The sequence below is a fragment of the Anas platyrhynchos genome, chromosome 1 (genome assembly GCF_047663525.1).
Source record: "Anas platyrhynchos isolate ZD024472 breed Pekin duck chromosome 1, IASCAAS_PekinDuck_T2T, whole genome shotgun sequence".
In the NCBI taxonomy this organism is placed as follows: domain Eukaryota; kingdom Metazoa; phylum Chordata; class Aves; order Anseriformes; family Anatidae; genus Anas; species Anas platyrhynchos.
The window spans coordinates 184,323,547-184,339,724 of NC_092587.1; the positions used below are offsets into that span (position 1 = coordinate 184,323,547).

At 40.9% G+C, this 16,178-nt stretch overlaps 1 protein-coding gene across 3 annotated transcripts in view; it reads right to left on the reverse strand.

Annotated features, from left to right (window-relative positions):
• FRY (FRY microtubule binding protein) overlaps positions 1–16,178 on the reverse strand; it is a 234,580-nt gene that overhangs the window by 216,598 nt on the left and 1,804 nt on the right. The gene's annotated exons all lie outside the window — the stretch shown is intronic.

Below are 16,178 nucleotides of genomic sequence, written 5' to 3' on the forward strand. Positions count from 1 at the left end.
GTTACCTCAGTAATGTAGTTTCAAGTGTTGAAAGAGAAACCTGAGCTATCTGCTTTGCAACAGTCAGCACTATCTGTTTTTCTGCAAGAAACCACTAACAAGGAAATAGCGTGAACGGATATTAACAAATGCATGCAACTTGAATGCTAATGTTTGCTTGTGTACAACATATGGATGGTAACATAGAAGGACATCACTTACTGATTCTCAGCAGCCTATGGGAAAGCAAGGCATAGAAATAAAAGTCTAGGCTCCATGGAAATGGAAAAGCAGCAAATACCAGGCAGCTGAAACACAGGCGGAACCATTCATTAATCTATTAAAAAAGAAAATAACTGCCTTTGTGGGAAGCCTGTGCACATAAGTAGCCAGGCTTTGATAAAAATCCTGAGACGTTACTTCAACATTTCCAAAAAACTAGTTAAGGAAAATAACCATCTCCATGATATTTATGCAATTATACACAGCTTTTCTTCACTCTGTGTAATTTTATAACACCATTTAATGACCAGTTCGTCTCAAACGCTGTCCCACATCAGCTCTCTGAACACCTCTGACGTGAAGGCTCCTCCACCGTCCGTCTTCCCACTGCTCAGCAGCCTGAGCCACACACAAGCTCTCAGACCCAAACAGGTAGGGGGCAGAGGACCTGAGATCGCTCCCATTGCCTGAGGGAAACCAGAAGTAGGTAGGGCACTTGTGTCTGAGACCCTCAAATTGGAAAATCCAACCTTTTTTTTTCCCGCAGCACAACTGTTTTCTAATTATCTAATGCAATGCTGAATAAATGCAGAAAGAACACAATTATTCCAGCAGCAACATCACGATCTTTTTGAGGAGGAGCCCATTATGCAAAGCCTTGCTGTTCCAGGCACATGGCTCATTGCTTCAGACGAGCAGCTACGAGCTTCCTCCCTGGGAAGTATGAATCCATTTTCAAATCTTTCTGCATAGAATGAAAACATAAAAAGCACACAGGTTTTGAATACGATTTCTTCTATACAGACCATGGTAAAACTTCCTTTGGTGATTCTGGAGCACACCTCATCGTGCATTGCACATCTGAACTTTTTCTTACTTGTTATATCCAGCTCCTACTTATTCTGGGTGATAAATTAACTGCAATTGAGCCTGATGACTGAGCCTGATGCTGGTATTTGCCATCCTCCTTTGAACCATCTCTCAATTCTATCCCCTGGTGTTTGCCATCGCTGTTTCACAGTCAATATTGAATTAGTTTGGATTCTTTCTTACAACGTCTCACTTTAGAAGCAATTAATCCGGAAGGGAAGATGTTGAGATGCACACTGTATAACCCTTTTTTTATACTGTAAATATATGGTCATAACCCCATTATAACACACCCCAGAGAACATGAAGAGGTGCTTGCTTTAATGGGGCATTTACTATAAGACGGTTTGCAAACTTAATGCATTAAAATAATGAAAACAAACATATTTGAAATTATATATATGGTATTTTTGTGGAGATTACTTCACGTTATTTAGACAAAAAAAGACTAATCGTATTCAACTTGCAAGCAGAAAAACACCACCAACAACCTCAGGACTGTTGCACGCAAGCCAACTGCATGTATTTTATTTATTTTAACGGGGCTACTTACTAATGAAAAATACCTCTTGCTATCCAGATTGCTAAAGAAGAATTTAACGACAAGTGAAGTTTGCTACAGGGCAGCTGGACAGTATTCAGAACTCTTTGAGTACAATCACTGACTTCAATCATAACGTTTATAAAAATAAATGACACATTTATTAAGCAAAACTGTTTATAAAGGCACGAAGCCTTCAGTTTTTGCTCCAGCAGATCCACAGTGTTTACCCCAGAAAATAGCTTTCTATTACTTCCCATCAGAGAAATGAAGCTCTGGCAACAGCCGGCAGATCGCTGTCCTTTTTTGAACATGTGTGGGTCTTTCAGCTTTATCAGGACACTCATATGTACTTGTCCTTCATTCGAGTTGGTCTAGGACACTTTATTAAATTATTTCTCAACCAAAGCTTCAAAAAATTAAATTAGAGGTATTTTAAACAAGCCTAAAACCAGAAGGAGGTAAGCACACAGGCACAGGGTTACCACCTGTCTCACTGAATCCTATGGCACACGTTGTCACTTAGTTCTGTTGTATTTTTAGCAAACACACTAATGTGTGTGGCCTGGCAAAATTCCATATTAAAAGCTTCACAGTTTTTAACTTTTTGATTTAGGCTTCAATTCTCAATCTTACCAGTGCAGTAACTGCACAGTTGTGTACTCTTACACACGAGCCATGGGTGCTTTGGTTAAAAGTTTACGCAGAAACCTCTCACAAGTCTATGCTAATGCGTTTCTCAGAGGCTTTTCAAGCAAAAACCGAACATGAATATCAAAGAGCACACTGTAAATGATCGTTTCTAATCTTAGACATGTATCAATTATTCACTACCTTGTTCTTCTTGGGCTTTATCGTATAGACTTCACCATGGCAACACTATTCTTCATTTCCTAGCCTTAATCAGTGAATCTGTAAACGAATATTAGACTTAGCTGCTGGATCACTTGATATTCTACTTATTACACCAGGAACACAGACATGCACCATGCCTGTCTTACTGCACCACGACCATGGAGCTTCCAGGATAACAATAAACCTTCGTTTGCTTAGCAAGATCGAGGTGATAACATTTTTCTAAAAAGTAGGCAGTTCCTGTTTTACTTACCAAGCATAAATACATAGCTTTGAATAACCACCAGCAAAACTCAGACTGGAAAAGGAGTAAATTCAATGTCCTGATGCAGTATCTATTTTAAGTCCCTTTTACGCATATGGGAAGTGGTCCACCTTTCAACAACCATAACATCTAAAATCACTACTAAGGTTTAGATCCAAACCACTTTTTCTCAGTAACTGAACACTAAAAACGTGCTCACATCTGACAGCCTTCTCAGTACTAGACAACTTAGAGGAGATACAACTTTTATTTCAATGTTTTCTTTCCCATTCCTCGTGTTCTTTAGGATTATTATGTATTTATTTTCAGAAGATGGAAAATGATACACATCTTTTCATAGCAGCTTTTGGTCCGCCTATTTGTCCTTTCCAATGATTTTTTCCGCCCCTTTCATTCTTCCCTTCTAATTCCCTTTTTCTTCACTTAATTTTCCTCCCGTATTTCTCTAATATTGATCCTGCCAATTCTTGCCTTCCTTCTTGCTGTTCTGTACACAATCCCACTTGTCTTTCCCCCACCTGATCAAGCTATGCTTTTGAGGATATTGTTAATTTTGATCCTGGCAGTGATTTCTACACTTTCTTTAATACATAAAAATCTGACGGCTGTATTACTAGCATGGAAACAAGGGCATAAGTGGAAGAAAGTTCCTTAAGGACTTAATTGGGAAAGGCCATATCACTCTGTCATTATTCTTTGTAATTTCAACAACCTGTGTGATATGTTCCTTAGCCAGTAACGGCCCTCACCCTGGTTAAAAGTAAAAAAGGTGGAATTCATTTTTCCAAAAGAACTATCAGACCAAAAAAAAAAACAACCGTAAAAAGCAGAAATTACAGGACGTTGCCAAAGAATGGATATTATTTAGAAAGAAAAATTATTAGTGGTTCATGCTTGGCTAAGACCCCGCTGTCCTCTGTAGATCTGCAGGCTTCAGTAAATTTTCCCTTTGGGTCTGCTGTGATCACGAGTGGACTCCTGCCTCTTGAAAGCAGGAATAACCAGGCTTGTACTGAGCGGGTTCCTGTTGTCCTCCTGGGATGGAGCTGAACTCACAGAGGCTTCCTTGTGCTGCTCCTTCCTCCAGAGCCACCTGTGGAGCCTCACAGGGATGCACCTTCTCCTCACGCTGCACATGTGCATGGGCCTGGCCAGGTGTGCTGCTGCCTCTGTCCTGCTGGCTTGATCCTGGACCTGCTTTGTGATTATGGACAGACCTGTTCTGGGCCCCTCCATACAAGAGAGACCTGGGCACACTGGGGGGAGCGAAATGTTGGGTCACGAAGATGATGCAGGCACTGGAGCATTCCTGCTGTGAGCAGAGGCTGGGAGAGCTGGGGCTGCTCAGCCTGGAGAAGAGGAGGCTCAGGGGGATCTCCTCCATGTCCCTAAAACCCTGAGAGGAGGGTGCAGAGAGGGCGGAGCCAGGCTCTGCTCAGTGGTGCCCAGTGCCAGGACAGGAGGCCATGGGCACAGCCGGGCACCCAGGAGGCTCCCTCTGAGCACCAGGCAGCACTGCTGTGCTGGGCGGGTGACGGAGCCCTGGCACAGGCTGCCCAGAGAGGCTGTGGGGTCTCCTCCTTGGGGAGCTCCAAAAGCCGCCTGGACGTGGGCCTCGGCAGCCTGCTCTGGGTGTCCCTGCTTGGGCAGGGGGGCACCAGGGGCCTCCAGGGGCCCTGCCAGCCTCAGCCCTTCTGTGACTCTGTGAAGCTGATCTGTTGGCTGCCACTGGATACCATCACCACACTACAACCCTCTTCTTGCTTGGGTAATGTGGGACTACTCTCTTTGCTGTCATCCTTGGCTGCTGGCTCACGTTCTCCTGCAGAGCAACCGCATCCTGCTGGTCTCTAACAATCAGGCTCAAACACAGAAAATTGCCTTATCTTAAGCTCTCAGTAAAGGCTGATGTTAATGTCCTGCCTGAGAAAGCTGCAGCCTCAGACACCCCTGAGAAACGCATGCAGTTACACTTTTCAAAATATCTTTTCCCATCCATCAGTGACAAGGTCACCACACCTCCCTATCATGTTTTGAGTCATCCCCAGTGATCCAGACTCACAATGTGCTCAGTTAACCACAGTTTTCCGTAGATAGATATAAAACTACCCTGATAGATAGATATAAAACTATCGGCCCTGAGTACCCCACACTTCCCTCCACACACACAAGCTGCCAGGCCAGCAAGGGAGGGCACCAGGGCTGTGCTCAGACCTCCCTTCAGCTTCTCTGCTCCTGCTCGGACCCAAAGCCTCATTGCTCTCCTCAGCAATGAGTTTCAGAGTTTGAACTTGCCATTGTTTAAAATTCTGCACCAGCTTTGATCCAAAAGGAGAAGAGCGTTAGCTCACCTACAGGAATTATAACTTTACCGTTATAATTTGATAACCCTAACAAATTTCTGCTGGAAGTACCGAAGACTATTGACGTCTTGAAATGAGACCTTATTGGCAAGACCCATCAGAAAACAGATTGATTTAATTTTAAAAAAAGGAAAAAATAATTCCTTAGAGAATAAAATGCTTATTTGAAGTAACAACAAATAAAACCAACTGCCACTTGAAACATCTTCCCTTGAACAAACTTGGGAATTTGATGTTGTTAGGTTAAAAATGCTGTTTGTTCTCTCTCACTGTCACTCCCAGCTAGCCTTTTTGACTAAGTGGAGAAACTCCTATGATGAATATTAACAACAAGACTATGCCAGAAAGGATTACTTCCCCATTTAAAAGATTCTTCCATCTGACCAGCACCAAAATCCAGAAGGCTTTCTGAATCGTACAGAGCATGGTGGAGACTCACCGTTGGCATTCTTTTCCTTCAGTTGTAGAGTAGTATTTGAGTCCTGATATTTACAAATTTGAGATCAAATAAAGCAAGCTAAAGCAAATTTTTCTACAATAGTCAAAAGAGAAACCTCGATTAATCTGATTTAAAGAAATCACCACCACCCTCTCACCTCTCTGCCCTGCCACCATCCGCACTATGCACATTAACATACGAATTGTTTACAAACTTTGTGAACTGAAAACAAAGAAGAAAAGGTTAGACAGTAACTGGATGCAGCACCGCCGGATTCTGCCTGCTAAGATGAAATGGAAGTTAAATCAAAATGAAATAGCTCAGACTTAATTAAAAATGGCATTGCTATCTATTCAAAGATAGATAGGAGAACGTTCCAACTTTTAAGATGTTTTTGATCTGGAAGGTTACTTGTCATAACAGACTGGATCCAGCCCAAATTGATATTAAAGCCTAATGCACTCAGTGATGTTGAATGAGATTGCTCCTTCCAGCCACATTGAAGATAAAGACAAATTTTAAAAGAATTACAGTACAGCAGCCTCTATCTTAAAAATTCATTTAATAATGCTTCCAGTCTCATTAAAAGCATCTAATGCTATCAAGTTTCTGACTTCAGTATTTTCTTCATGATATTTCTGAGGACTTATTTCAGAAAGTAATGGGATTATTTGGCTTGGATATTTTATAACAATTTTACAGCCAGTAGGAGCTTGATTCAATTGACCCCCCACATGTCTAGGGCTGCTTGAGATGCTGTAGTGAGTCCTGGTCCTCAGGTGTCAACTGAGGAGGGCACAGGTCTTGTATGAGTGAAATTACAGGACTTCACATGGTCTTGTTGGGACAAAAAAAGCAACTTAAGAACTTTCCTTCAGTATTTTGAGGGAGGTTAAGTGGGCTCTTCACCCCTCTTTCAACAGCAGCTGGCAGCGCGGCACTCGTAGCAAGAACCCTTCGCCACGCCGCCCTCAACAATTTCACTCGACGCCTCATTAACCACAGAGCTCCCACTGCCAGCAAGGCGGGAGCTATCGCAACAGCTCATATTGGTGCTTCATCTAATCCAGCACGCCGGCTATTCATTAGCCTGTGGCAGATGGCTTGACAGAAGGTGCAAGAAATTCGGCGGTGGACAGCCCTGATCGCAAGCGTGAGTTTGCAGTCGCTCCATCTACTTTGCCTGCGTTGTGAAGCACAGGGATTGCACAGCAGAAAGGACTTCGGAAATCCTCAGGTCGCTTCTGTGTTGCATGCACAGGTCACATTGAAGCATCTAATCTTTTGTTGTAGAAATACCAGTATCTCCTCATCGCTCGGATATTTTTGTCAGTTAATTGCGCAAACTAATTACACGCCCGCCGCGGAGAAAGAACTTCTTACATATTTGAGGTTTTCTGACCTCATTACATGCTTCACTCTTCCATTAAAAGGGGTGGACAGAACACACAATTGCCTTTCCTCACAAAGGCCAGCTTCTGCATCTAGTTCAAAGTGGAAAAAGTTTAAAAGTGCCAATCTTCTCAACCTTGCTTTATATGGAAGGTTTTCCAAAGCCCACTTAGCACTGTTGCCACTCTCCAACTTCTATTTCTGTTCTCTTTCTGGACAGCAAGTGGCTGTACATAAACACACATCTTCCTGTCTTTGCTGACAACTACTTTACATGGTTGGGTCAGGAAAAAATACAATAAAATTGGAGGTCTATATTATCTGGTAAGCCATCAAAACAAGTGAATGTTTACTTTGATGTCTCAATGTATTTTATTGTATTCCTTTTGTTAAGGATTACTTCCTAATATTTGTCAACACACTTATTCAGAACCTTCTGTAGATTCCACTAAGCAAAGTACTACATGATCTGCAAATATTTTTTCAAATTAATGCTAATTTTCTACCCAGCATCATATCATAGTACCAATATCAATACCTATCAATAAGTAACAATTTAATCCTTCCCTTTGCATCCTTTCTCAAACACAATTTTCATGATGTAGTAAAATGCTAATCTGTAATTTTTAGCTACTTTAACCAACGCTGTAATAATTCCACAGTCCCACAAGCCATCTATAAAAACTGCCTGCCGCAGCACTGCGCGAATATGGCTTGTGTGGCACATTAAGGATGGATCTGCTCTTCTCCATCTCCCAGAGGGGAAAAAAAAATTACCACCTCATGCAATTTAAATCTTTGAAAATAAGAGAAAACCAGCTCAGCCGTTTCTTCTTTTCTTCCACTTTAGCACAGCAGCAGGAATTAGAGGAAGAGTCGTAACATTGCAGATTGCTTCAGGCATCATGTGAACACTGCTGTTCCTCAGATGGAGTCAGTGACCTAAGTCCCACCAGGGACTTCATCACTCACGTTGTTCTAGGGTCCTGCAGGCAGCACGCGGATACTCCCAAGGGATGGGAAACAATCAGGCTGCTGAAGGAACAGAGCCTCATTTGTGGATAGGAGAACCTTAGACCCTCCCAGCATATACCTCAAAGCTAGGTATTAGCATGTGAATTGCCAGGCGGGTGTTATTAAGTGAGAAAAGGCCCTAAATGCTTAGGGCAGCTACAACAACCTTCCCACAGCATGCTTCCCTCCGCTGACAAATGTGACGGCAGGAACCAAAGGAACCTTGACCTTTTCTGGTTTTGTAATTAACAACGCATAAAAAAGGAGGTCTCTTTAAATATGCTTATAAATTTAAATTGCTAATTCACTCAAAAAAGAAGTGGGAAGCAAGCAAAAAAAAAAAAAACACAACACAATCGTGTCATCATATTAAATAGCTGTATTTACACCAAACCTTGCATACTGTTCGATCTATCAGGGATAACAGTTTATTTTTGATGGTTCATTTTGGCCTTGTATTAGCATAAATTACACCAACATTTACAGCAGAAACCTAGTGCAGGCTTCAGATGAACAGTCTTGTTTCCCCACCCAGTTTAATGTGAAAGCCTGAGAGAGAGGGGAGAAAAGAGAAAGAAAGCCCCTAAACCACAGCCTTCAGTCTCTGAAGTTTTATTGTTACTTAAGGACAAAGATAAGAACGTTTAGCAATATATTTGCTCAGAACCAAATTAATCCATGGCCATGATACCCATGCAGGAACTGTTTCCTCTGGATGTTACTTCCAAATGACCAATCTCCAGTGGCTTGCTAAGAGAAAAATCGCCACTTAGTCTACCCTAGGGACTTACAAATCACTTAGAACAGCTTCAGCTTCTTCTAAATTACACCAGTAACAAATCGGTATTTGCATAAACATCGCATCACAGGATGGTTTGGGTTGGAAGGGACTTTAAAGATCATCTAACTCCAACCCCTGCCATGGGCAGGGACACCTCCCACCAGCCCAGGTTGCCCAAAGCCCCATCCAGCCTGGCCTTGAGCACCTCCAGGGATGGGGCATCCACAGCTTCTCTGGGAAGCCTGTGCCAGGGCCTCACTGCCCTCTGAGGGAAGAATTTCTTCCAAGTATCTCATCTAAACCTCCCCTCTGCTAGTTTAAAGCCATTCCCCCATATCCTATCACTACACCCAATGGACAAAGTCCCTCTCCAGCTTTCCTGTCGGCCCCTTTAGGTACTGGAAGGCCACAAGTTGCTGGCTCTGCCCCTGCCTCCTGCTCTCGGGGTCACCCCAAAGCAGCTCCAGTTGGACCTTGTCTTTCTTGAGGGCAACTGCCCTCCTCTCCTCCTTCCAAAAAACATTCAGTCTGACCCAAAGGACAACAGCCAGGGCTAAATACGTAGGCAGCTTTCCATCTAGTATACAAGAAACTGGATGAGTACAAGAAAATGGAAACAAATGATGTATTTTTACCTTCTGAGATGGCATTAGCAAGCATTTTATTAACTGCAAGCGCAATACAGAACTATTTTTGTCCTGAAGGGCACCTGCCTGTGTCCTTGTGAGACTGGTGTAAATGGCCGTAGTCCATTTCCTTGCCACACTTAGCCTGTGGAAGCAGTACTGCTGCAGCGTGGCTTTCCTAAGCCTATGGGGGACAGAAAGGCCTTGTTCCACCTCTCACTGTTAAAAATCACAGTTAAAAATCAGCAAATTAGTTCCAGCGAAGAAATCATGCAACGAATAGTAAAAATCTATTCAGAAAGCCAGTTTGACATAAATTAGAATAACAGGGACTCTTTTGAAGAATATATTAAAAATGGTAGGCACACAGTTAGTTATATGCCATACTTCAACTGGGACACTCATTTTCCAAAGGCCTGGCCCCATTCCTCTTCTCCCTTAGATGCTAATTTCTTCCCTTTCATCCCTTATTATGCTCTTCATCCACCCCTTCTATACCCAAATCCCTACCACCGCCATCACATACCTTTGTATAAATCCATCAGTTTTCCTTAAATTATAAATTCCGTTTATTTTTACGATCTTTGCCCTTCCTTTTCAATTTGGCTTCTGGATTTTGCCCTCCCCTCTCATCTCCCGTTTACAGTTTAAGACAGAAATGCTGAGGATGTACAGCATGTCAATGTCAACAGCACGCTTCTGAGTGCTGCCAAGATTTAATTATCATTAATCATTATTGACAGAAAATGCCATTCCATTATCCTTCCTGCAATTAGAAGAAACAGGAAATCATCCCATAACAAATGAAAAATCAATACCCGATTCGCAAAGTATGGATGAATTTCAAGATGACTTCTATAAAAAGATTTCCAGACAAAACTGGCTAAAAGACACTGGAACTGGCCAAAACCTGAAACACGTTTCCTAAATATCCTCCCTGATTAAACTGAATCAAACGCCGTGTTGGGGTATTTTTAATAAACTGCAGGAGCTTTGTATTTGTACTGTACGTTAAAGCTGTTTTTTCCAACAGATGCCCTAATCCCACATGCGAGACCGCACACTCCTCGTACAAACTCTTGCAAAGATTTTCAGGATCAGGATATTAAGCTGCAAGACACACACTCATCAAAATGCCTTGCCCGAATAAATGGTAGCTATTACAGCTTTTGAAATATCCATGAAAAATTAGAATTTGTGGAGAAAACTCATTTTTAAAAATGTGGGTCAGACATTTAATTAAAAATAGACCAGTGTTTTTAGCAGTCTCCTGTTAATAACAGGCATTTCAAGAAATATTATCTGGTTTTGGCACATTTTGAACTTCTCATGCACATAAAATTTTCTTTTTTTGAGATATATCTCCTTAAGGAGAGCATCAGGGTCCCAAGTGTTGCAGAATAATTGAAACGCAGAATTCAGGTCTGCTTTGCTAAAGCTAAGAGGCTTATGTGATCATGAGGTCTGCGAACATGTCTCTCTCTTCCCCTCCCAATAGTTTTCAACTGCTTGGCAAATCCTACCCATTTTTGCCAGTAGTAGTGACCTCAGATGCAATTAACTTACTGCATGCTTTAGGGAAACAGACAGCCAAGTAGAGAACACACTTCTGATGAACAGCTCCAATAAATGTGATAGCTGAGAAACAGGCAGGAGCATGGATTCACATCATATTACACAGCAGCAAAGTACACATGGAGAGAAATTTTACCATGCCTTCAGTGCAGCAAAGCCACTGATCATGATCATCAGATGAACCGTAAGAATTCAGAAGAAATTCATGAGAATTCATGAAAAAACTGAGCTTTAATAGCTCCAGACCTCACAGGATGACAGGTTTGTTATTGATAACAACCACAGTTAATCAGGAGCCAGAAGAAACTGGCAAATATAATATGAAAAATGCAGATGATATTAATAGCTTTTATTCTAAATCTTCTAATAAAGATTGTCTAATGAAAATTTTTAATTGTCACAATAGCCTCTCTTTCAGAGCAGCATTACTGTCAAGATCTCAAAGAAGCAACCCATTCAGCTTTTTATGGATATAAAATGTAGAATGTTGAGGTACTGAAAATGCTCACTTAATAGGAACCAAATTGGAAGTGCACCTATGGACTAATCAGGACCAATCAAACAATTTCAGAACAAATTCTGATGAAGTTAATGCATACAGCTTTCCTTTGACTCATGTCAAAGCTCATCACATGGGAGAGACCAAACAAACAAACAAACCAGATATTGATAAGTTCTGCAAAGCCTGTTAGAACTACTTTATTAAACAGTGACGTATGGGATTCCCCACCGTACATACATACATACTTTGGGGTGTTACCTGGTCCCTGTTTCACCCTTAGTGCCAACACTAACTGCTGGATCACTTGTGGCACTCCACCACACTCACAGAAGTTAACAGCACAACTCTCAGCCAGCAGCAGGAAGGTTGTCGCTCTCAACAAGTCAGCTGTCTTTTATCATAGTAGAAAGTCAGCTTGCTTTCCTTTCTGAAAGCCTCAGTTTGTATTATTTTTTTTTATATGAAGTACAAAAGTACACGGCATTTTTTCCCAACAGCATCTATGCAAATTATTTTTGCTTTCATATGGAATTAGTTTTTAATAGAGACAGATGAAAGAAACTATTTAGTAATAAAAAAGATGTAGTAGCTGATTTCATCCGTGAAAACATAAAACCCAGCTATGCTGTTTTTCTGTAGCTTCTCAGGTGTAGATACAATGATCACAGTGAAAGTCCTACAGTGGATGTAGTGCTCCATTCCCAAACAAAGCCTTCCACAAGTTGAGATAAGGTTCTTTTTCACAGATCTATTACGCAAAGAACATGTATTTGAAAACCAATGACTAGCTAAATAAATATACCTAGTATTTCATTCAGAAGACAGCAATACCATACAGCACTGCTGAATGTCTTTACTCCCTTTCATACGTAGCAAAGAGAAAAGCTCCCATCTGACTCTGGAGGGATGTTCAGGAGTGGATTCCTACACCACATTTGCGTGCCCTGTCACGGCCTGGTCTGGAGGTGATGCAATTTCTGCTCCAAGAGAAACCACATACTATGACACAAAGAATAAAATAAATACGCATCCTAACATTCACTCATTCAGCAATGAAGACTAGCACATGTATTTAAACTCCTTTCAAAGTACTCTAATTATCTGTGCTCTTACGTAGTTGAAATAAAATGCTCTGCCACATACTACAAGGTTGTACTCTGCAGACTTTAGCAACAGCATTCATATCATCACAGGAACATACATTGTTCCAGCTCATTTAAAAATAAGACAAAGGAGTTGTAAGATTTTTTCTTTTAACTATAGATTTTCAAGAATTGAGTCTGAAGTGTGAAAATGAACACATAAAACACTTTTACTTCTAGGTTTTCAGGCATCCGCTTAAAACACCTAAGGACATTTTTTGGCCAACATGGATAAAACGTATAGAAAAAAAAAGTCAATAAAAATCAACAATGATTACCAAGGCAATATTAGGAAAGAAAACTTCAATTTTCAGTGGAGAAATCCACATTTTAAATATAGTTCTTACCCCCTTGGATTGTACAGTCACCAAAACTTCCCATTGTTTCCCCAGACTGACACTGACACCTAGGGCAGCCTCCTGCCATGGATGACTGCAGCAGTGACATGGCTGGTAGGGCACACAACGTGCAGTCCAGTTGAAAACACTCTGTGTTCTGTGGAAAACAGGTTTTAATGACCAATTGGTACAAATATTAGCAGCCAAACACTTAAACGGGTGGAGGTTGCCTTGGGATTAGCACAGCAGCCCACTGATTTCCAGTCTACAACAGGCTGATCTTCACACAGGAGCCATGGCAGTCATTTCAAGGCCAGTTTGGAACACGTATGTAAGCCATGGATTTCTTTCTGGAAAAAAGAAACGCAAAACCATCCAGCCCACCTCATGCAGAAGTCACAGGAGCACTTATTTGGAACAACACTGTGCGATTTCCATCAAAGTTCAAAAATACATGTCCTCAAAGCTAGTGTGGAGCCTGTCAGAAGTCTGTAGATGGTACTGCAGAATGTCACCAGCAAACTGTAAACCTTTCAAAACCTGCACAGGGCTGCACACAAAAACTGTAACATTTGGAAAAGTCAGCAAAAATTCCTAAGCAATATCGTAAGAAATCTATGCACAGGTTCAAAGGTAGCACTTACTGAGTAATACTGAGTGGTAGCACTCTACCACGTTCATAAATACATGGTCACATCACACAGAATGTGATTTGACCAGAAGATACCAACATCTGGAATTTAAGATTATTCAGAAACGGACTGTAAGAATAAATGTTAGATAAGCATCCCCTGTTCAGCGTGATACTGGAATTGAGCAATATTCAGAAACAGTTTGCATTTTAACAATGATTTCTTGTCTGTTAAGCCGATACATTACTCTGTCTTTCCTGAATAAAGATCTCTAGTAGCTCAGGAGTAAGATACTATTAAGTATCAGGCTAGAGAGTCATTTTAGATAGAATCATAGAATCATAGATGTGCTTCTTGATGCTGTTTGTATACAATAAAATACTTGAACACTTCCTGGGACAGCTGATGGAACACAAACTTCACAAGTTTCCCATGCCCAACACAAAAGACCTAACTAGGAAGCAGCCACACAGTCTCTACTTGTTAAATAATAATTACAAAAGCACCTCCAATTCCACAGGAGAAGCTGGGAATATCTGAAAAATTGGTGATAATGGGAATCTGAGAAGCAGCTTCTCTTCCAGACCTTGCTCCAACACAAACAGAAAGGGAATCTGAAGCCGGGCAGTTTCACACCCAGGCTAGTGTCGGAAACACTGCATTTCCAAGTGGCAAGACGTGGGCAGAAGGACCTCTTTTTCCCCAAATGTTACATTAGCCCGAATCATTCAGTTTAGTGGAAAAACTCCAGTGAATTTGGCCTGAATTCGTGAACAGTCTGGCATCAAAAACAAGTAAGCAAACAAATACCTGGCATAAATTTGCTGCCCCCCAAAGCAGCATTAGATACAGGCTGCCTAATTACATCAGCAACAAGGACGTCCAAAATTATCATCATTATGCATACCATCTGAAGAGGCCCTTAAACTTTTTTAGTTGGGTTTTAAGCCAACTCCAAACTAAAAAGCATCAGGTTCACCTTGGATGTGGGATGCAGATTTGTTCTTATAGTTCCCACTGATGCATCTGTTATTAGTCATTGTCACACACCCCAGGTTCAGTTTAGCTCAGTCCTGGCCCATAAAAGCTGAAACTCTCTGAGCTGCATTACAGAATCCTCTCCTATAACAATCGTTTTAAAGAGATCAACAGGCTTTCTGCACGCATTATGGTAAGCAGAACATTCACGAGTCTAACAAGTGCGTTCCCAGTTTTATGTTCTTGTCGAAATTCAGACTGAAAATTGTTATATGAATCACTGCTGTCCTCATCTGCTTGCAGACACGTGAAGCCTCCCCTTCCAAGATTTTGAACAAACAGTCCAAGATGAACCAACTTAGCGACAATGCAAATCATTCTCTAATACTGTCAAATCAAATAAAGCTTTTACACCCTCCCCAAAAGTTTTATTTTATCAGAATGTAACAAGGAATGAGTTAGTTTATTTTGCCACAATGACCTGCTAACAGGAGATTCATACACACCAGAGAAAACAAACTAAGCAGTTCACTTTGGAAACAGAAAATATTATTTTAAAAGCCCTAAAATGCCGCCAGTGGCAAATTTTCAAATCACAAATATGTAACACAGAGCTTGGTGAGCCTACAGAAGAGTTTTATGCATGCCATGAATAACTAATACTTGCATAGGCATTGCAGGACTAAAACAAAAAGAAAAGGAAAAACAAAACATACAAACAATATAAAACAATACACCCCCAGATGTGATTTCTCCCTGAAGTGGAAGCTCACTGTAATTAGTGCAAGCCAATGAGCGTAACTGTCAGGTGTTCCAGTCATTACAAAATGGCAGATGCTATCTGGAAAAGTAAGTTAAATTATTTACCAAACAATCCAAATATCCTCAAATTCAGTGCAGCCTGTCATTCAAACTGCTTCTAATAAATTATTTGATGCGGCTCTAATGGAAAAGTACGAGCTATTCCGAAGTATTTGCTATTAAGCAGCAAATGTTTTGAAATTTTACCCAGCCATGTCCAGAAGTGACACACCATGAATCACATCACAAATACATTCTACTGCTCTTGAAATATTATCAGCAACATCTAAGAATCTATGCAAATGAAGAAACAAGCAATTTTGGCAGTCATGTGTCACGATAGAGAACATGGCAATTTTTATTCCACACAGCCTAAAACCACTTTTTTTTTTCTTCTTCACTGAACCAAAGAAGGTGCCCACATCATTTACTGCATCAACAGCACTATAAATATCAGCCAAGGCTTCTCTAGAGCAATAAACAATGCCTGTATTAGTACAAAGGCAACTTCCTAGTAATAACAGGTTCTGCTCCATTGTTCAAAGCACACCCCTTCTCAAGGAAAATCTATGTCAAGATTACAGTCAAAAGCTTTCCTTTCATTAAAAGGAGTTGACTCTTTGTCATTCCACTGTACTTTATGACACTGCTAATGGTAAAGGGACTCTAGCAAAAATTAGGAACAAATTGTCTCACGTGCAGGTTAACAAACACAAGGCAAATAGATAAACAAAGGTGGATAATTTGGGATGTTTATTTGATTAAAAAAAAAGAAAACAATAAAAAGTCTTAATTGATGTTAAGGTGTTTACTTTATCAATATTGAACTAATAGGCTACACCAATAGGCCACATTCGAATAAA